The following is a 22,644-nucleotide window of genomic DNA, read 5'->3' on the forward strand; positions in this document are numbered from 1 at the left end:
CTAGCTACCCTCAAAGGAACGTTCTTCTTCTTCATGGTCATAGTGAACGCGTTGCAGTCAGTCAACATTTTAAATTTCAAACCTAACACATACACACGCCACTTCATTAATGCACCGATAACTGCAAGAACCTCAAGCTCATAAGAATGATAATTTTCTTCGCATTGGTTAGTCTTACGACTCATTTGTTGAACCGGATGAAACAAAAAATCTTCTGGGTCTTTTTGTAATAATACGACACCGAAACCATATTTTAAAGCGTCTGTATGGATTTCCGTTTCTTATTTAGGATTGTACAATTTCAATACGGGTTTAGAAGTTAGGGCTACTTTTAACTGTTAAAACGCTACCTTCAGCAGCACATCAAATTTAAACTTAGTATTTTGCCTTAACAGGTCCTACAAAGGCTTAGCAGTCACTGCAAAGTCCTTGACAAATCTACGAAAATACGACGTCAATCCTAAGAATCTTTGAACACCTTTTTTATCATTTGGCAACGGAAAATTAACTATATATACCCCAAAAAGTGAACTTTCTTTTGCAACACCTGACATTTTTACTGGCAACACTTAACACCTTCTCCAGCTTTACCAATCCTTCACACACATTATTACTGGGCACAATCATATCGTCCATTTATACTACTACATCTCCACTATTGTTTAGTTCCCTTAAGACTGCCATTATGAATCGAGTAAAAACTGCAGGTGAGTTTGTAATACCAAAGGGCACATACAGAAATTCGTACTGTCCCTTTTGTGTTACAAAGGAGGTATATTTCTGGGATTCCAACTCAACGGGCACATGAAAGAAACCGTTAGTTAAATCCAAAGCACTCTGAAGCTTTTCGATAAGTTAATTTCCGATAGTTACAACACAATCGTTTTTTTCCCATTCTTTTTCGAAACAAGCACCACTGGTGATGCGTATTCCGACACACTCGGCTTTATAATCTTGTCTCGCAACCATTCCTGAACTTGATCATCCACAATCTTTTGTTCACACTATGCCAAACGTCTTGGTTGTTGGAATACTGGTAAATCATCGGTTAAAAGTATTTTCATCTTCACTGGTGTCGAACAATTTCGAATTGGATTATAATCTCCAACTAGACTTAAAGCTTTTTTTTTTTGTACACTACTCAAATGTGATAAATCAACCTCATCAAATATGCCAGCCTGCTCCACCCCCAAAATGCATATACTTTTAAATTCAACAAACAACTCAGCACATGATCCTTTGTCCAATGGCTGGATTCTCTGACTCTCAACCTTTTTTTGGTTTACAACTCGACTTATAAACTCTGTGCCACCATTGGTTACTTTCATATCCACGCTGTTTAAGATTGTTCTTCCTAAAATCGAATCAAAACCCATATCCTCATCAGGAACTACGTGAAATTCAACTTGCATGTCTATACCATCTACCTCAACCGAAATTACAAAGCTACCGAATGTAAGCACCTGGCTATCACCTATGCCAGTCAAACACTTCTCTAAGCCTGTCAACTTATTTCTGCCCAACTTAGTATAAACACTTCTGCGTATAAGACAAAGGCAGCACCTGTATCAACTAATCCTTGAAACATCATTGACTAATACTGCACAGTTTTCAACTCTAAACCTGAAGGAGTGCTTAATATCTTTAACTCTTTCTTCCTATCTTGTACGACATTTGTATTTTGATCCTGCTTAACTTTTCCATATATTTGACCTGGTTGGTTACACTTAAAACAAACAAAATCTTTCTTCCTACAATCTTTTAGCAAATGGGTATCATCACCGCACTTGAAACATTTACGTGTCTTGTTGTCACTGCTAATCTTCTTGGACTCAGAACTCTGTTTATCAACAAATGATCCAGGCCTGTTTGATGACTTGCTTGAACTAGAAACTTTTTGTAAACATCCAAACTAAGTTTTAGCTCTTTTAATGTTATTGCTTGATACATCACTACTTTGTTTGCAGGGGAATTCTGAATGCCACTAATGAAATAATCTATAATACTCTCTTCTTCAAGCTTTGCTGGCTTAGCTATTTCCATCAGTGTGTACAAGAATTCATGTAAACACTCATCTTTTTTCTTTTGCCGTCAATTTAATCTTCGATGTATTTCTGCTGATGACACTTTAACTTCGAACTCTTCTAGCAATACAGTTTTCAATATTTCCCAACTTCGAATGTTTTGTTGGCTTTTGACAAACGATCTAGCACCACCTCGTAAAAGCTGCATCGCATAGACAAACATTTGTAATTGGTTCCACTGAACTGTACTCCCACATTCTTCTACCTCATTTATCCACTGATCAACATCAACACTACCTATAGTACCTGAGAATTAAGAAATACTACCTTTGACGTCTTTTAGAGTAAACCATGACCTATTATTTTCATTTGTCATCATTGGTGCAGTTGCTACTGTAGTGAGCAAGGAACCGCTGTTGTAGCATGCTTTTAGTACCACTTGTCTGCAAATTTAACTCAGACAGCTTATTTCGTAGGTCATCAACGCGCAACGCAAGAATTTCAATCCGATCCATTCCTCTCTTTAAAGTTTTCAACACTACTCAGCCAACTCTGTTAAGTCTATGTTAACAGCAAGCGTTACACAACTTGCAGCGTCGTTTTCGCCTCTTCGTTGTCCTCGCCTCTTTCGTTCCTCATGCTTCGCTTCTCTCGTCGCTGTTGTTGCTCGTTCGCCTTCGTATATGTGGCGGCGTATTTCGTTCCGCCGTTATTCTTCTACTGCTTCTTTTTTGCTACTGAAGCGACTGTCGTTTTTCTTTTAATTGATGCGGCGCCACGTTCTGTCTCGCTCGCACTCATTAAAATCGCACTTATGCATACACAACTTGGGCCATCCCAGACGTGCACACAAAATTGTAGTAAGTTTACTTTATAGTGTTACTTTATTGTTTAATGACAATTGTTTTTAGTACACTTAATATTGTTTAATGACAATACTTCTTGCTTATTATTATTTAATTGGTTTGTCATCAACCAAGTTGCATAAGTATATAGCGCGATTGAAAAACTCGTGACTGCACTCGTTCACCATTCTACTCCAACTGCTTCTTTTGTCTTTTCAGTTAATAAGCGTTGCCACTGCGCGTTACTCTCTTGCTCTCATGTTTCATCGTTCATTTTAGTTCCCTGATCTGGTTCATTTCCCACATAAATATAGGACCCCATTGCAATTGTAATGGCCTTCCCGTGGTGTTCCATGTGTACCGATTATGACATATATTACATGTAATTAATTATTAACATAATTATAAATATGTAAACGGTAGCTTATTCGAGCGGCGATTTTATCATACGAATTTCAAAAACTTTAAAATTATAATAGTCAGGGGGGAATTTTTAATTATTATTTTAGTTCATCATATTGCTACGAAATTGGCCAAAACTCCAAACATTTAAATTCGTTTCTTCGATCAGAATTGATTTCGGCCCGAAAATGGTCTTCTACCACAAGTACGCAAACATATACACGTTCTCTTGTTTTTTTATACTCACACAAACAAGCAAATTATATTTTTAGATTTCTTACGCTCTCAGCATAAGCGAGCGGACAGAGAGCAATTTAATAATAATATATTTAATATTTGCTGTTTCTTATTTAAATAATTTAGATTTTTTAAGAGAGATTGTTGTAAAATATTAATTATTTGAATTAGATCAGTATAATGTTATTCAAGTGTACTTGAAAAGATTATTATAACATCCATATAAACATGACCAGTTTTTCAGACTTATTCTCATAATATATGATCCATTGCTCTTTGAAAGATCAATGTATTACTGTTCTCGTTAACACTTAACGACAAATCGCAGATTTGAAAGAAATAAAAAGCATTTTAGGAATAGGAAGGAGTTAAGGAAATTCAAATTTAAGAAGCATTAATACGATCATAAAAACAAGAGAGAATGCTATATTCGAGTTCCTCGAGTATCAGATACAAGTTACTCAGCTAGTGTGAATGTGAACTCGAAATTTCATCATTGTTGGGTCATGCAGCCGCCAAAACTGTGCAGTAGACTAATCTCATACTTGTTAATATTTAAGCCAAATTAGTCAGTGGTAGCAGTTGCGATGCCCATAGTGCAAACCGCTGCTCTCGCACGCATTTATCTGTACGGCGCTCATCCCTTGTTTGTTGTTGTTAGCTACCTACGTTAAGCTTGGGCGCTGCATTTCGGCTGCCTGCCCGCCAGTTGCCAATACTTCGTGTTTCGGAAAAGACCAAACTTACGCATTCAATTATCGCTATCGTAAAAGAATAAAAATTCACAAAATAAAAACTGTCGTCATAAAAACAAACTTTCTTCGGTTTTTTATTATTCGCAACAGCTATTGAAAAAGCTCAATAGCTAAACAATCATTTTAGAAGACCAGAAAGGTATACTATATATATATGGAATGAACTACGATAAACAGCTATACACCAACGATGAAAAACTAAGCTAATCTTCGCCCCCATATAAAGTAGTAGCTCAACAAATAACAAGGATGATTAAAACTTATATAAGCTTAAGGCATTATAACAGAAAGTAAGACAATAAAATTGTGGATGCGGAACATATCATTTTACCTCAACCCGAAAACATAAAAAAATACTCAAGGGAAATATATATGACCCTATATTTAAATAAAATCGTATACTCCAATCGCTCTGAAGGCTGTTTCCAATGATGCTTGTACAATACAATTGGTTACATAACAGCTAAAGCATAGTACTAGAAGTTCTACATCGATGTCATTATATTTTTTTGGACTAGGATCGCATGCCATTGGTTCTGTGCGTCCGAAAAATAGTACTACAAATGTTATAGCAATAAAAAGTTTTCCTATAAAAATGCAACTTCTTTCCCATTTGCAAAAGGCCAGTCTCTCTGTTCCAAAACGCCATGGTCCAATAATTGGTTGAAATAAGTACAGTTTCCCATGAAATTTTCCATAGCGTGTAAGAACCGAAGCTTACCGGAATGAATTTTTCCATTATCGGTATTTATCAGAGAAAATGCGTTTGCCGTTTTATAAACTGTTAACACTTTATAACATTGAATCCACTGCTGAATTGAAAATAACTGTCCCTCTTTAGTATGCATATCGCATAGAACAAGATTTCTACAAAAAAAATGTGGATAAACTCCGGAATTATCGTGCCACATAGCAATTCCAGTTGGTATACTGAAATGTATATTTTGTAGTCGGAAAGATATTGTACTATTTCTTTTGAATGTTTTAAAAACTGGGTCTTGATATACTATTATGTCCCGTGTTTGGTTGGAAAATTTGAAGGCAAATATAATATTTGCTGATGTACCAGCGTTATATCTTCCTCCGAAAGTACACATTAAAACAAGATCACCTCGGTAGCATTTTCCTCCTATTGGATATAGTTCAGTAAGTTTTTATCCCAATCAGAAACGGATTGCATGCTATAAAATATATATATTATTACAAATGAAGCTAAAGAGAAAAAGAATATTATTATTTGATAACTTTGGCCCACTATAGGCCGTTCCAGGTGACATTTTAAATTCATTGGGACTACAATTATTGGCATACCATCTGCATCAAAGTCACTAATATAATTACAACGACAATGTATTCCAAAGTATATACTTTTGTTTAATTCAGGCATGCAAGCAAAGTTTTGACATCTCGGTTCGGGTCGGGCATAGTTCCAAATTCGACAACTACGTATATCGGTGGTGAAGGCAAAAAAAGCTCCAGAATGGAAAAAGTTATTCCAAGGTTCAGATATATTAGCAGCGCGAAGATAAATATAAACAGGCTGAGATTTATCGCAGCAATTCCTTAATAACAATGTGGTTGGTTGTAGGACTCTAGCTCTCACTAGACATGTAGAGCTTTCTCTTTCCATTTCATTTAATTCTGGTATATTAGTCATTCGTATTAGCACGCAATAATCTATATCCGCTTGAGTAAAAGTAACTCCGAGTACTGAATGACCAAATAGTTCAGTTCGATACATACGAACTTCTAAAGTAGTATACACACAATCATGAATGACATTTTCGATATCTTCCTCAGGGTCATCAAAGTCTATACCACGATTAGAGATCTGTCGGTACGGCTCATTTATTGAATCACCTTCCGAAAAATTCATTTTCAATTTTAAAATATATTGAAATGGTTCGGCAACCTCTTGAGATTTTTTCCAAATATTATATATTGTATATGCATTAACTACGAGTACTTGAGTGTGGGACTCCTGCTCAGGATACCACCAGTATTGACTTTGCTTGTGACTTCGTATAGAAATTAGCACTTCGTCAGTTCGAAGTGGTCGTTTTAATTCATTAAGAAGTTTGTCAGTAAAAATAAGAGTATGCATAGAATCCGCGGATTGAAATTCTATGTTTCTATCTTGGTCTAAGTCAAAACTTTCCATACGCATACTAAAAGTAGATCGCTCTATTAGTTTTGGACCTTCCTCAGGATGAAGACGGCGTGCTGTGCCCATTCCCATATAAAATAGGCAGCTGCTTAACTTCCAATGAGCATGTACCAGTTATTAATATGCTCTAAACCTTGAGGTCTTAGAACAGACATTTGCTCAAGCCTATTTCTGAAGTTATCAATGTTTAGGCAAGATTCAGATTCTGCACGACATTGAGATTTCGGTATGTACTCCCACTCTGTATTCAATTTGTTAAGAATATCGCACAGTTCATTCACCATCGTCTTCCATGTCATCAAGTGGTTCCAAGGACAAAACAACCGTCTTTGTAAGGCGAACGAGGTGAGCGAGCTGGACTGTTGTTTGTGGTTCATAAACGTAAATTGTATCAATAAAGTTAAGAAGCCGTCCTTTTGACTTTATTAGCTTCGCTACTTGATATAATAATAAAAAAGCCTTTTGCCAATCTGGATATTCAAGCCAATGACGTGCCAGAGATAGGGCCTCTTTTACAGTGTTATCTGAATCATCCATTTCCAATCGACGTACCTCTACAGTTACTGTAACGTCGTCACATACAAAAAAATGATCGCATATCTATAAAAAAGTAAACGAAGAATTTTAAAATCTTGTTTAGAAACATATCATTTCGTTGGAATCAGTTAAGAGGAGCTAGAAACTACACACAAATGCCTACCTGCTGACACATAAGAGGATCTGCAGATCTACAGTTTATAGAAACACTATTTGCGAGCAAATAATAAAACTGAAGTAATAGGAAAAATTTTTGCACACGATCTTTTTTGGTTGCTATAAAGCTGGATCTATTGAATTTTGGTTCCAAAGCTGTCGCTGTCAAGCACACGTGCTGTGACACACTATCGATTTCTTCTCCCTACGAAATAATAAATAATAAATAAATAAATAATAAGTAAGTTATGATTGTTTGCCTTTTCCGGAAGATATTAGGCATATCAACAGCTCTTGATGCGGTCTGTTGTAATCACTAGATGCTGAATTTTCTGCTCCTGACAAAACATCTAAATGGCTGTGCAGTGAACGCAGTTCCCCTATCAGAGATAATACGTAAAGGATTTCCAAAATTAGTAGCCTGACGCTCTAGACAACTTATAACTTCCTTTGCTCCTGTGCTATAAGCTTAAGGCATTATAACAGAAAGTAAGAAAATAAAATTGTGGATGCGGAACATATCATTTTACCTCAACCCGAAAACATAAAAAAATACTCAAGGGAAATATATATGACCCTATATTTAAATAAAATCGTATACTCCAATCGCTCTGAAGGCTGTTTCCAATGATGCTTGTACAATACAATTGGTTACATAACAGCTAAAGCATAGTACTAGAAGTTCTACATCGATGTCATTATATTTTTTTGGACTAGGATCGCATGCCATTGGTTCTGTGCGTCCGAAAAATAGTACTACAAATGTTATAGCAATAAAAAGTTTTCCTATAAAAATGCAACTTCTTTCCCATTTGCAAAAGGCCAGTCTCTCTGTTCCAAAACGCCATGGTCCAATAATTGGTTGAAATAAGTACCAGTTTCCCATGAAATTTTCCATAGAGTGTAAGAACCGAAGCTTACCGGAATGAATTTTTCCATTATCGGTATTTATCAGAGAAAATGCGTTTGCCGTTTTATAAACTGTTAACACTTTATAAAATTAAATCCACTGCTGAATTGAAAATAACTGGCCCTCATTAGTATGCATATCGCATGGAACAAGATTTCTACAAAAAAAATGTGGTTAAACTCCGGAATTATCGTGCCACATAGCAATTCCAGTTGGTATACTGAAATGTATATTTTGTAGTCGGAAAGATATTGTACTATTTCTTTTGAATGTTTTAAAAACTGTGTGTTGATATATTATTATGTCCCTTGTTTGGTTGGAAAATTTGAAGGCAAATATAATATTTGCTGATATACCAGCGTTATATCTTCCTCCGAAAGTACACATTAAAACAAGATCACCTCGGTAGCATTTTCCTCCTATTGGATATAGTTCAGTATATAAGTTTTTATCCCAATCAGAAACGGATTGCATGCTATAAAATATATATATTATTACAAATGAAGCTAAAGAGAAAAAGAATATTATTATTTGAATATTATTATTTGGGACTACTATTATTGGCATAACATCTGCATCAAAGTCACTAATATAATTACAACGACAATGTATTCCAAAGTATATACTTTTGTTTAATTCAGGCATGCAAGCAAAGTTTTGCCATCTCGGTTCGGGTCGGGCATAGTTCCAAATTCGACAAGTACGTATGTAAGTGGTGAAGGCAAAAAAAGCTCCAGAATGGAAAAAGTTATTCCAAGGTTCAGATATATTAGCAGGGCGAAGATAAATATAAACAGGATGAGATTTATCGCAGCGATTCCTTAATAACAAAGTGGTTGGTTGTAGGACTCCAGCTCTCACTAGACAAGTAGAGCTTTCTCTTTCCATTTCATTTAATTCTGGTATATTAGTCATTCGTATTAGCACGCAATAATCTATATCCGCTTGAGTAAAAGTAACTCCGAGAACTGAATGACCAAGTAGTTCAGTTCGATACATAAGAACTTCTAAAGGAGTATACACACAATCATGAATGACATTTTCGATATCTTCCTCAGGGTCATCAAAGTCTATACCACGATTAGAGATCTGTCGGTACGGCTCATTTATTGAATCACCTTCCGAAAAATTCATTTTCAATTTTAAAATATATTGAAATGGTTCGGCAACCTCTTGAGATTTTTTCCAAATATTATTTATTGTATATGCATTAACTACGAGTACTTGAGTGTGGGACTCCTGCTCAGGATACCACCAGTATTGACTTTGCTTGTGACTTCGTATAGAAATTAGCACTTCGTCAGTTCGAAGTCGTCGTTTTAATTCATTAAGAAGTTTGTCAGTAAAAATAAGAGTATGCATACTAAAAGTAGATCGCTCTATTAGTTTTGGACCTTGCTCAGGATGAAGACGGCGTGCTGTGCCCATTCCCATATAAAATAGGCAGCTGCTTAACTTCCAATGAGCATGTACCAGTTATTAATATGCTCTAAACCTTGAGGTCTTAGAACAGACATTTGCTCAAGCCTATTTCTGAAGTTATCAATGTTTAGATTCAGATTCTGCACGACATTGAGATTTCGGTATGTACTCCCACTCTGTATTCAATTTGTTAAGAATATCGCACAGTTCATTCACCATCGTTTCATAATAACTATCCATTAAAGTATTAAGTTCATTACTATTAATTATTAACCTAAAGGTGGAGGAAATTAATTGTAGCATTCTTGCAACTACATTAACTTCCATGTCATCAGTGGTTCCAAGGACAAACACCTCTTTGTAAGGCGACGAGGTGAGCGAGCTGGAGTGTTGTTTGTGGTTCATAAACGTAAATTGTATCAATAAAGTTAAGAAGCCGTCCTTTTGACTTTATTAGCTTCGCTACTTGATACAATAATAAAAAAGCCTTTTGCCAATCTGCATATTCAAGCCAATGACGTGCCAGAGATAGGGCCTCTTTTACAGTGTTATCTGAATCATCCATTTCCAATCGACGTACCTCTACAGTTACTGTAACGTCGTCACATACAAAAAATTGATCGCATATCTATAAAAAAGTGTACGAAGAATTTTAAAATCTTGTTTAGAAACATATCATTTCGTTGGAATCAGTTAAGAGGAGCTAGAAATTACACACAAATGCCTACCTGCTGAAACATAAGAGGATCTGCAGAACTACAGTTTATAGAAACACTATTTGCAAGCAAATAATAAAACTGAAGTAATAGGAAAAATTTTTGCACACGATCTTTTTTGGTTGCTATAAAGCTGGATCTATTGAATTTTGGTTCCAAAGCTGTCGCAGTCAAGCACACGTGCTGTAACACACTATCGATTTCTTCTCCCTACGAAATAATAAATAATAAATAAATAAATAATAAGTAAGTTATGAATGTTTGCCTTTTCCGGAAGATATTAGGCATATTAACAGCTCTTGATGCGGTCTTCGGCGTTCTTTGCCGTCTACTGTTCAGCGTCGTTCCCTCGTCACCGTTCGTCTTCCTTGATATTCGAAACTTACCGGCGCAAGCGTAGCTCAAAACAGTAGTTAGAACAGTAAGTAAGTCGAATAAGAATCAATACGAGAATCAGTTGGTGTCCTGCGATATAATCGGTCTAAAGACCCGTTTCATAGTTTCGGACAGTGTCTTCTCATTCCTAGACTAAGCGTCCAGATTTTTGAGAAGAGCATTGCTATGGCGGAAAGTAATGCATTTGCGGCTTGGCGCGAACTTTTGTTAACGAACTGTTTTTTTACGTATTACAAACTACAAGTCGATGCGGCTAGCTCAGACATGTTCAAATTAAAAGAATAATATAACCCATCCAGCTTACATACGTCCTCACTAACATCTCGAATGCAACTCCCCCTCCTATTGCTCTTCTTCTTAACACAATAAAAAAAAAATTCGAAAAAGAAACGGACGTACGGAAAGACGGGTAAATGAGAAACAAATTAAAAAGTTTTGAACAGAGTGGGCGTGACTCATACTTGAGTGTTCTTTTTTGTTTTCGTGTTCAATTTTATTAAAAAAGAATATGAAAAGATTTTTTATTTGTTGTAGAACGAATGCTCTGATTGAATTCTTTTGCGGCACTAATAAATTTTAATTTCTCTTAATGCGTTTTCTTAAAGTTGCCTATATGCAGCGCTCCTCAATTTTTTGAAATTTTCGGTATATAACCGAGTTTATATTCAATTAAAGCCGGTTTGTTGCAATACTCGAAGGACATATAAATGTAGTAAGTTTACTGTATAGTGTTACTTTATTGTTTAATGAAATTGTTTTTAGTACACTTTATATTGTTTAATGACAATAGTTCTTGCTTATTATTATTTAATTGTTTGATGACAATTGTTTAGCTGTAGTTGCATAAGTATATAGCGTGATTGAAAAACTCGTGACTGCACTCGTTCACCATTCTACTCCAACTGCTTCTTTTTTTTTCCGTTAATAAGCGTTGCCCTGCGCGTTACTCTCTTCTCTCTGTTTCATAGTTCATTTTAGTTCCCTGATCTGGTTCATTTCCCACAATCGGCCTCCTGATACATCATTCGACCCGAATGAATTTCCCCACGGCTTCATATATTCTGCGACTGTCGATGTCTTAAAAGGTCCATCGCCGTCTCCGAGTTTTTCTACGTCATACCTTCCGTGCTTGTTTATCTTAACAACTTTGGAAGATCCTAGAAATTCTCCTTTCAACTTTAACCCAGTTCCGTACTGACTAAATCATCTATTTTATAAATTTTTTCACCTTTGCGCTTTAAATCGAAAACCCTTTTATTTTCTGTCTGCAACTGTTTTATGTTTTCGGATGCTCTCGGAAGCGCACCAGCTCTCTCTCCTCATCCAAATAATTCACTAAGGATTCCATTATCAACAAATTAAGCTCTAGATCATTCGGAAGACGCATTTCAGTGCAGTCAAGATTTTAAAAGGCGACACTAAAGTGCTTCTAGGCGGTGTACTATTGATTATTTGCTGCACTTTACTGAAATGCTTATACCAGTCTCCTGCACTCCCATGACTTAACTTCGACAGCATCAACACTACTGTCTTATGAATTCTCTCAACCTGACCTTTCCACGTGGTACACTGTTGTAATCACGAGATGCTGAATTTTCTGCTCCTGACAATACAACTTAAATGTCTGTGCAGTGAACGCAGTTCCCCTATCAGAATAATACGTAAGGATTCCAAATTAGTAGCCTCACGCTCTAGACAACTTATAACTTCCTTTGCTTCTGTGCTACGGATGGGATACAACCATACAAATTTAGAAAAACCGCCGACTATAGATAAAATGTGTGGTAGGCTTGCTCGTCATCTCATTGGCCCAACATGGTCAATGTGATACGTCAACAACGGTTATCTCCCTTTTCAATCGGGGTCAAGAAACCTTCTTTCTTCCAAGTTTTCGAAATAAATAAAATACATCCACACAACTGTCCACACACGAACAACCTTTTCTTTAAGTTTTGGTATGAAGTAAGATTTCTCAACTAAATCTTGCGTTTTCTTCCCAGCAAAATTCCATGCTTATGAACAATTGTGATTTTTACAGATTTTCCATCTGTGACGGTACAACAACAAGCTCGCGATTAGGATCTTTAAAAAGTATTTGGTTTTCTGTATAAAAATCTTCATACCCTTTGTTTTCTTCAATGCTTCTCACTACTTTCGTCCATTCATCGAGTAATTGTGCTTGTTTCAAGCGATGTACAAAAGTATCGCTCAGCATAAAACATGATACTCTACTCAACGCATCAACATGTCTCATTCTCGTCCCTGAGCGATGTTCTATTTGATAATCAAAGTCTTGAAGGTATAATGCCCACTAGCTACCCTCATAGGAACGTCCTTCTTCTTCATGGTCATAGTGAACGCGTTGCATTCAGTCACAATTTTAAATTTAAACCTAACACATACACACGCCACTTCATTAATGCACCGATAACTGCAAGAACCTCAAGCTCATAAGAATGATAATTTTCTTCGCATTGGTTAGTCTTACGACTCATGTATTGAACCGGATGACACAAAAAATCTTCTGGGTCTTTTTGTAATAATACGCACCAAACATATTTAAAGAGTTTTGGAATCGTTTTTATTGGATGTAATTTCAACGGGTTTAGAAGTAAGGGCTACTTTAACTGTTCAAACGCTACCTTCAGCAGCACATCAAATTTAAACTTAGTATTTTGCCTTAACAGGTCCGACAAAGGCTTAGCAGTCACTGCAAAGTCTTGACAAATCTACGAAAATACGACGTCAATCCTAAGAATCTTTGAACACCTTTTTTATCATTTGGCAACGGAAATTAATGATAGCACTTGTCTTCTCTCCAGAAGGCTTAATATTACCACACTCAACTATATACCCCAAAAAGTTAACTTTCTTTTGCAACACTGACATTTCGACCAATTTATTTTTAATACATTTTTACTGGCAACATTAACACCTTCTCCAGATTTACCAATCCTTCACACACATTTTTACTGGGCACAATCATATCGTCCATTTATACTACTACATCTCCACTGTTGTTAGTTCCCTTAAGACTGCCATTATGAATCGAGTAAAAACTGCAGGTGAGTTTGTAATACCAAAGGGTACATACAGAAATTCGTACTGTCCCTTTTGTGTTACAAAGGAGGTATATTTCTGGGATTCCAATTCAACGGGCACATGAAAGAAACCGTTAATTAATCCAAAGTCGTATACACCAAAGCACTCTGAAGCTTTTCGATAACAAGTCAACCTGCGGCATTGGAAAGTGATCACAATTATCTTTTCATTTAATTTCGATAGTTACAACACAATCGTTTTTTCCCATTCTTTTTCGAAACAAGCACCACTGGTGATGCGTATTCCGACACACTTATAATCTTGTCTCGCAACCATTCCTGAACTTGATCATCGACAATCTTTTGTTCACACTATGCCAAACGTCTTGGTTGTTGGAATACTGGTCATCGGTTAAAAGTATTTTCATCTTCACTGGTGTCGAACAATTTCGAATTGGCTTATAATCTCCAACTAGACTTAAAGCTTTTTTTTTTGTACACTACTCAAATGTGATAAATCAACCTCATCAAATATGCCAGCCTGCTCCACCCCCAAAATGCATATACTTTTAAATTCAACAAACAACTCAGCACATGATCCTTTGTCCAATGGCTGGATTCTCTAACTCTCAACCTTTTTTTGGTTTACAACTCGACTTATAAACTCTGTGCCACCTTGGTTACTTTCATATCCACGCTGTTTAAGATTGTTCTTCCTAAAATCGAATCAAAACCCATATCCTCATCAGGAACTACGTGAAATTCAACTTGCATGTCTATACCATCTACCTCAACCGAAATTACAAAGCTACCGAATGTAAGCACCTGGCTATCACCTATGCCAGTCAAACACTTCTCTAAGCCTGTCAACTTATTTCTGCCCAACTTAGTATAAACACACAAAGGCAGCACCTGTATCAACTAATCCTTGAAACATCATTGACTATACTGCACAGTTTTCAACTCTAAACCTGAAGGAGTGCTTAATATCTTTAACTCTTTCTTCCTATCTTGTACGACATTTGTATTTTGATCCTGCTTAACTTTTCCATATATTTGACCTGGTTGGTTACACTTAAAACAAACAAAATCTTTCTTCCTACAATCTTTTAGCAAATGGGTATCATCACCGCACTTGAAACATTTACGTGTCTTGTTGTCACTGCTAATCTTCTTGGACTCAGAACTCTGTTTATCAACGAATGATCCAGGCCTGTTTGATGACTTGCTTGAACTAGAAACTTTTTGTAAACATCCAAACTAAGTTTTAGCTCTTTTAATGTTATTGCTTGATACATCACTACTTTGTTTGCAGGGGAATTCTGAATGCCACTAATGAAATAATCTATAATACTCTCATCTTCAAGCTTTCTGGCTTAGCTATTTCCATCAGTGTGTACAAGAATTCATGTAAACACTCATCTTTTTTCTTTTGCCGTCAATTTAATCTTCGATGTATTTCTGCTGATGACACTTTAACTTCGAACTCTTCTAGCAATACAGTTTTCAATATTTCCCAACTTCGAATGTTTTGTTGGCTTTGACAAACGATCTAGCACCACGTCGTAAAAGCTGCATCGCATAGACAAACATTTGTAATTGGTTCCACTGAACTGTACTCCCACATTCTTCTACCTCATTTATCCACTGATCAACATCAACACTACCTATAGTACTGAGAATTAAGAAATACTACCTTTGACGTCTTTTAGAGTAAACCATGACCTATTATTTCATTTGTCATCATTGGTGCAGTTGCTACTGTCGTGAGCAAGGAACCGCTGTTGTAGCATGCTTTTAGTACCACTTGTCTGCAATTTAACTCAGACAGCTTATTTCGTAGGTCATCAACGCGCAACGCAAGAATTTCAATCCGATCCATTAAAGTCTACTCAGCCAACTCTGTTAAGTCTATGTTAACAGCAAGCGTTACACAACTTGCAGCGGCGTTTTCGCCTCTTCGTTGTCCTCGCTCTTTCGTTCTCATGCTTCGCTTCTCTCGTCGCTGTTGTTGCTCGTTCGCCTTCGTATATGTGGCGGCGTATTTCGTTCCGCCGTTATTCTTCTACTGCTTCTTTTTGCTACTGAAGCGACTGTCGTTTTTCTTTTAATTGATGCGGCGACACGTTCTGTCTCGCTCGCACTCATTAACATCGCACTTATGCATACACAACTTGGGCCATCCAGACGTGCCACAAAATTGTAGTAAGTTTACTTTATAGTGTTACTTTATTGTTTAATGACAATTGTTTTTAGTACACTTAATATTGTTTAATGACAATACTTCTTGCTTATTATTATTTAATTGGTTGATGACAATTATTTAGCTCTAGTTGCATAAGTATATAGCGCGATTGAAAAACTCGTGACTGCACTCGTTCACATTCTACTCCAACTGCTTCTTTTGTGTTTTCCGTAATAAGCGTTGCCACTGGCGTTACTCTCTTGCTCTCTGTTTCATCGTTCATTTTAGTTCCTGATCTGGTTCATTTCCCACATAAATATAGGACCCCATTACAATTGTAATGGCCTCCCGTGGTGTTCCATGTGTACCGATTATGACATATATTACATATAATTAATTATTAACATAAATATAAATATGTAAACGGTAGCTTATTTGTTGGGTCATGCAGCCGCCAAAACTGTGCAGTAGACTAATCTCATACTTGTTAATATTTAAGCCAAATTAGTCAGTGGTAGCAGTTGCGATGCCCATAGTGCAACCGCTGCTCTCGCACGCATTTATCTGTACGGCTCTCATCCTAGTTTGTTGTTGTTAGCTACCTACGTTAAGCTTGGGCGCTGCATTTAGGCCTGCATTTATTTAGGCCTTAGCTGCTTAACAATTCGCAAAATAAAACTGTCGTCATAAAAACAAACTTTCTTCCGTTTTTTATTATTCGCAACAGCTATTGAAAAGCTCAATAGCTAAACATTTGGTGACCCGACGTGATCGTGTTAATTTGCATGCATTAATTAATGCACTTATCCGTTTATAATAAATATAAATACATTAAATCGCAATCGTTGGACAAGTAAGTGGAGATTTCGGTGATAGTGGCTGTGTTTAAGAGAGCTAGCATTGCATATATACATACATTGCTACATATATCGTTGCGTGCATTGACCCGCTTGCATTTTCGGGCTTTACCAATCTCCAGCTTTACCAATCCTTCACACACATTTTTACTGGGCACAATCATATCGTCCATTTATACTACTACATCTCCACTGTTGTTTAGTTCCCTTAAGACTGCCATTATGAATCGAGTAAAAACTGCAGGTGAGTTTGTAATACCAAAGGGTACATACAGAAATTCGTACTGTCCCTTTTGTGTTACAAAGGAGGTATATTTCTGGGATTCCAATTCAACATGCACATGAAAGAAACCGTTAATTAAATCCAAAGTCGTATACACCAAAGCACTCTGAAGCTTTTCGATAACACGTCAACCTGCGGCATTGGAAAGTGATCACAAATTATCTTTTCATTTAATTTCAGATAGTTACAACACAATCGTTTTTTCCCATTCTTTTTCGAAACAAGCACCACTGGTGATGCGTATTCCGACACACTTATAATCTTGTCTCGCAACCATTCCTGAACTTGATCATCGACAATCTTTTGTTCACACTATGCCAAACGTCTTGGTTGTTGGAATACTGGTAAATCATCGGTTAAAAGTATTTTCATCTTCACTGGTGTCGAACAATTTCGAATTGGCTTATAATCTCCAACTAGACTTAAAGCTTTTTTTTTTGTACACTACTCAAATGTGATAAATCAACCTCATCAAATATGCCAGCCTGCTCCACCCCCAAAATGCATATACTTTTAAATTCAACAAACAACTCAGCACATGATCTTTGTCCAATGGCTGGATTCTCTAACTCTCAACCTTTTTTTGGTTTACAACTCGACTTATAAACTCTGTGCCACCTTTGGTTACTTTCATATCCACGCTGTTTAAGATTGTTCTTCCTAAAATCGAATCAAAACCCATATCCTCATCAGGAACTACGTGAAATTCAACTTGCATGTCTATACCATCTACCTCAACCGAAATTACAAAGCTACCGAATGTAAGCACCTGGCTATCACCTATGCCAGTCAAACACTTCTCTAAGCCTGTCAACTTATTTCTGCCCAACTTAGTATAAACACTTCTGCGTATAAGACAAAGGCAGCACCTGTATTAACTAATCCTTGAAACATCATTGACTAATACTGCACAGTTTTCAACTCTAAACCTGAAGGAGTGCTTAATATCTTTAACTCTTTCTTCCTATCTTGTACGACATTTGTATTTTGATCCTGCTTAACTTTTCCATATATTTGACCTGGTTGGTTACACTTAAAACAAACAAAATCTTTCTTCCTACAATCTTTTAGCAAATGGGTATCATCACCGCACTTGAAACATTTACGTGTCTTGTTGTCACTGCTAATCTTCTTGGACTCAGAACTCTGTTTATCAACGTATGATCCAGGCCTGTTTGATGACTTGCTTGAACTAGAAACTTTTTGTAAACATCCAAACTAAGTTTTAGCTCTTTTAATGTTATTGCTTGATACATCACTACTTTGTTTGCAGGGGAATTCTGAATGCCACTAATGAAATAATCTATAATACTCTCATCTTCAAGCTTTTCTGGCTTAGCTATTTCCATCAGTGTGTACAAGAATTCATGTAAACACTCATCTTTTTTCTTTTGCCGTCAATTTAATCTTCGATGTATTTCTGCTGATGACACTTTAACTTCGAACTCTTCTAGCAATACAGTTTTCAATATTTCCCACTTCGAATGTTTTGTTGGCTTTGACAAACGATCTAGCACACCTCGTAAAGCTGCATCGCATAGACAAACATTTGTAATTGGTTCACTGAACTGTACTCCCACATTCTTCTACCTCATTTATCCACTGATCAACATCAACACTACTATAGTACCTGAGAATTAAGAAATACTACCTTTGACGTTTTTTAGAGTAAACCATGACCTATTATTTTCATTTGTCATCATTGGTGCAGTTGCTACTGTCGTGAGCAAGGAACCGCTGTTGTAGCATGCTTTTAGTACCACTTGTCTGCAAATTTAACTCAGACAGCTTATTTCGTAGGTCATCAACGCGCAACGCAAGAATTTCAATCCGATCCATTAAAGTTTAAAGTTTTCAACACTACTCAGCCAACTCTGTTAAGTCTATGTTAACAGCAAGCGTTACACAACTTGCAGCGTCGTTTTCGCCTCTTCGTTGTCCTCGCCTCTTTCGTTCCTCATGCTTCGCTTCTCTCGTCGCTGTTGTTGCTCGTTCGCCTTCGTATATGTGGCGGCGTATTTCGTTCCGCCGTTATTCTTCTACTGCTTCTTTTTTGCTACTGAAGCGACTGTCGTTTTTCTTTTAATTGATGCGGCGCCACGTTCTGTCTCGCTCGCACTCATTAACATCGCACTTATGCATACACAACTTGGGCCATCCCAGACGTGCCCACAAAATTGTAGTAAGTTTACTTTATAGTGTTACTTTATTGTTTAATGACAATTGTTTTTAGTACACTTAATATTGTTTAATGACAATACTTCTTGCTTATTATTATTTAATTGGTTGATGACAATTATTTAGCTCTAGTTGCATAAGTATATAGCGTGATTGAAAAACTCGTGACTGCACTCGTTCACCATTCTACTCCAACTGCTTCTTTTGTGTTTTCCGTTAATAAGCGTTGCCACTGCGCGTTACTCTCTTGCTCTCTGTTTCATCGTTCATTTTAGTTCCCTGATCTGGTTCATTTCCCACATAAATATAGGACCCCATTACAATTGTAATGGCCTCCCCGTGGTGTTCCATGTGTACCGATTATGACATATATTACATATAATTAATTATTAACATAAATATAAATATGTAAACGGTAGCTTATTTGTTGGGTCATGCAGCCGCCAAAACTGTGCAGTAGACTAATCTCATACTTGTTAATATTTAAGCCAAATTAGTCAGTGGTAGCAGTTGCGATGCCCATAGTGCAAACCGCTGCTCTCGCACGCATTTATCTGTACGGCTCTCATCCCTTGTTTGTTGTTGTTAGCTACCTACGTTAAGCTTGGGCGCTGCATTTAGGCCTGCATTTATTTAGGCCTTAGCTGCCTTAAACAATTCGCAAAATAAAAACTGTCGTCATAAAAACAAACTTTCTTCCGTTTTTTATTATTCGCAACAGCTATTGAAAAAGCTCAATAGCTAAACATTTGGTGACCCCGACGTGATCGTGTTAATTTGCATGCATTAATTAATGCACTTATCCCGTTTATAAATAAATATAAATACATTAAATCGCAATCGGTTGGACAAGTAAGTGGAGATTTCGGTGATAGTGGCTGTGTTTAAGAGAGCTAGCATTGCATATATACATACATTGCTACATATATCGTTGCGTGCATTGACCCCGCTTGCATTTTCGGCATCTATTTTGTGCTCATCTTCCCGCTGAACCGAATCAAAGGCGATTTGTTGCTATGCCCGCTGAAGGTGAAAAAAACAGGGTGACCTTTTTAAAGCGCAAAGCCAATGCGCTGTTCAGCTGGTTTCAGAGGCTACAAACGTCGCTGTCTAATGAGACGCTAAGCGGATACGACGAACCCACTCTTACGCTGAGGCTGGAGCAGATTGATGAGCTGCAAAGTGCCTTCAATGTTCTGCATACAGAACTGGAGGAATTGGACTTCGACGAAATTGGCAGTGAAATGAGCGAGTCTTTCGATGAATTCATCGTTGAATTCAAGGCTAGTGTGCGCGCGGAAATAGCCAAACGCAATGTGCATTTCGCGCCGCACTCAACGCTTGCGGAAGGTATTGTGCCCCACCGGTGTAGTGGTCCTCAAACGCAGCCGCGGCCGAGGCCGATGCCGTTGCCGCCTGTCCAGCTGCCGACGTTTGGCGGAGGCTACGCAAATTGGGCGGATTTTTACTCCGTGTTCACGAGCATAATCGACAGCCATCCGGACCTCTCCAACATTGAGAAATTTCAACATCTGCGGTCATGTTTGAGGGATTCAGCGCTGGAAACTATCCGATCATTGGAGATTTCAAACAGCAACTACGAAGCGGCTTTAGAGTTGCTTCAAAAAGGTTTGATAACCGGTGTCTCGTTTTTCAGGCGCACATCACCGAGATTCTGGGCTTAAAGGTAGTACGGAATGGGTCAGTGGCATCGCTTCGGGAATTGTCGGACAAATTTAACGCTCACATTCGTGCGTTGAAGGGTTTGGGCACCACTGAGCAAATCGCTGGCTGCATCATAGTGCAAGTGCTGCTGCAAAAGCTGGATGCGGCGAGCCAAGCTAAGTGGGAGGAGCGCCTGGAGGATCCGGTCTTTGCCAACCTTATTCCGTCGTGGGAATCGATGGCTGCATTCCTGGAGCAGCGATGTAGGACTTTGGAGGCCGTGGATTGCCGCGTTCAGGTGGGCAGAGATCGTTCGACACTAGTTGCTACCACCCAAATTTCTCTTGGTTGCATGCTTTGCCATAGTGCAGAGCATGCCATATATTATTGCCCGCAATTTAGAGACTTAGCGCCAGTAGATCGGCTGCGCGAGGCAAAGAGACAAGCACTTTGCCTAAATTGCCTAAAGACAGGTCATCAGCTACGGCAATGCAGTTCGAGCCGCTGCCGCACCTGTGGAATCAGGCATCATACGCTGCTCCATCTAGATGATCCGCCTTCCTCGCAGCCACATGTTACGGTGTCTTCAAGCTCCCACACAGAGCCTTCTGCCCCGCTTTCGACTTCTTCTGTTCTAATTGCCCAGGATCTCGGTAGTGACCCTGTGCTACTAGCCACTGCAACCGTTCTAGTGCAGAATCGGTCGGGACTGTTCGTTCCCTGCAGGCCTTGTTAGATTCTGGCTCTCAACGGCACTTGATCACCTCTCGGTTTGAAAATCAACTGCAACTTAAGAGGTCGAGGTCGTCCGGCTCCGTCACTGGAATCGGGGATTCCAATTTCGCGACTGATGGATTCTCGGTAGGAATTTCGATTCGGTCTGTCACTTCGGATTTCTCAACGAGCATAATAGCAGTTATCGCTCCCAATATCACGGATCGCCAGCCAAGGATTAATGTGGACATTGGGGACTGGAAGATTCCAGAAAACCTGCAGCTCGCCGACCCGGAATTTCATAAAGCTCAGCGTGTTGACCTGTTAATAGGAGCTAGCCTGTTTTATGAGCTGCTGTGCGTAGGTCAGATAAAGTTGTTGCCAGGACTGCCCCTGCTTCAAAAAACTCGTCTGGGCTGGGTCGTGTCTGGAGGCTGCGCGCGCCCTTGCGGTAGCGCCTTAATAGCTTCACGCGTTCCTTCTTCAGCCAGCAAGGGAAACAGCATTGATGTTGATCTTGATTCACTTCAGCAGCGCTCCAAGTTGCGCACCCCAAAGCCTGGCGTAACCGTGGGCAACGTCGTTCTTGTTAAGGACGAGAATCTACCCCCAATGAGATGGCCTTTGGCGAGAGTCATGCAGTTGATTCCTGGCAGAGACGGCGTCGCTCAAGTTGCAGAATTGAGGACCGCGTCTGGAGTAATAAGGCGGGCAGTGAACAAGCTGTGTCTGCTTCCCCTTGAGGACTCTGTTGGAAGCCAAGCTTCTAACGGGGGGAGGATGTTGGGTCATGCAGCCGCCAAAACTGTGCAGTAGACTAATCTCATACTTGTTAATATTTAAGCCAAATTAGTCAGTGGTAGCAGTTGCGATGCCCATAGTGCAAACCGCTGCTCTCGCACGCATTTATCAGTACGGAGCTCATACCTTGTTTGTTGTTGTTAGCTACCTACGTTAAGCTTGGGCGCTGCATTTCAGCTGTCTGCCCGCCAGTTGCCAATTCTTCGTGTTTCGGAAAAGACCAAACTTACGCATTCAATTATCGCTATCGTAAAAGAATAAAAATTCACAAAATAAAAACTGTCGTCATAAAAACAAACTTTCTTCGGTTTTTATTATTCGCAACAGCTATTGAAAAAGCTCAATAGCTAAAC

General features: G+C 38.2%; 2 pseudogenes; both read right to left on the reverse strand.

The window, feature by feature from the left end:
* Positions 1 to 4,647: 4,647 nt before the first annotated feature.
* On the reverse strand, positions 4,648 to 7,017 carry LOC116803454 (annotated as a pseudogene).
* A 689-nt stretch (positions 7,018 to 7,706) lies between these two features.
* Positions 7,707 to 10,195, reverse strand: LOC116803455 (annotated as a pseudogene).
* Positions 10,196 to 22,644: the final 12,449 nt, after the last annotated feature.

This window comes from Drosophila sechellia, unplaced genomic scaffold (genome assembly GCF_004382195.2).
Source record: "Drosophila sechellia strain sech25 unplaced genomic scaffold, ASM438219v1 Y_35, whole genome shotgun sequence".
NCBI lineage: Eukaryota > Metazoa > Arthropoda > Insecta > Diptera > Drosophilidae > Drosophila > Drosophila sechellia.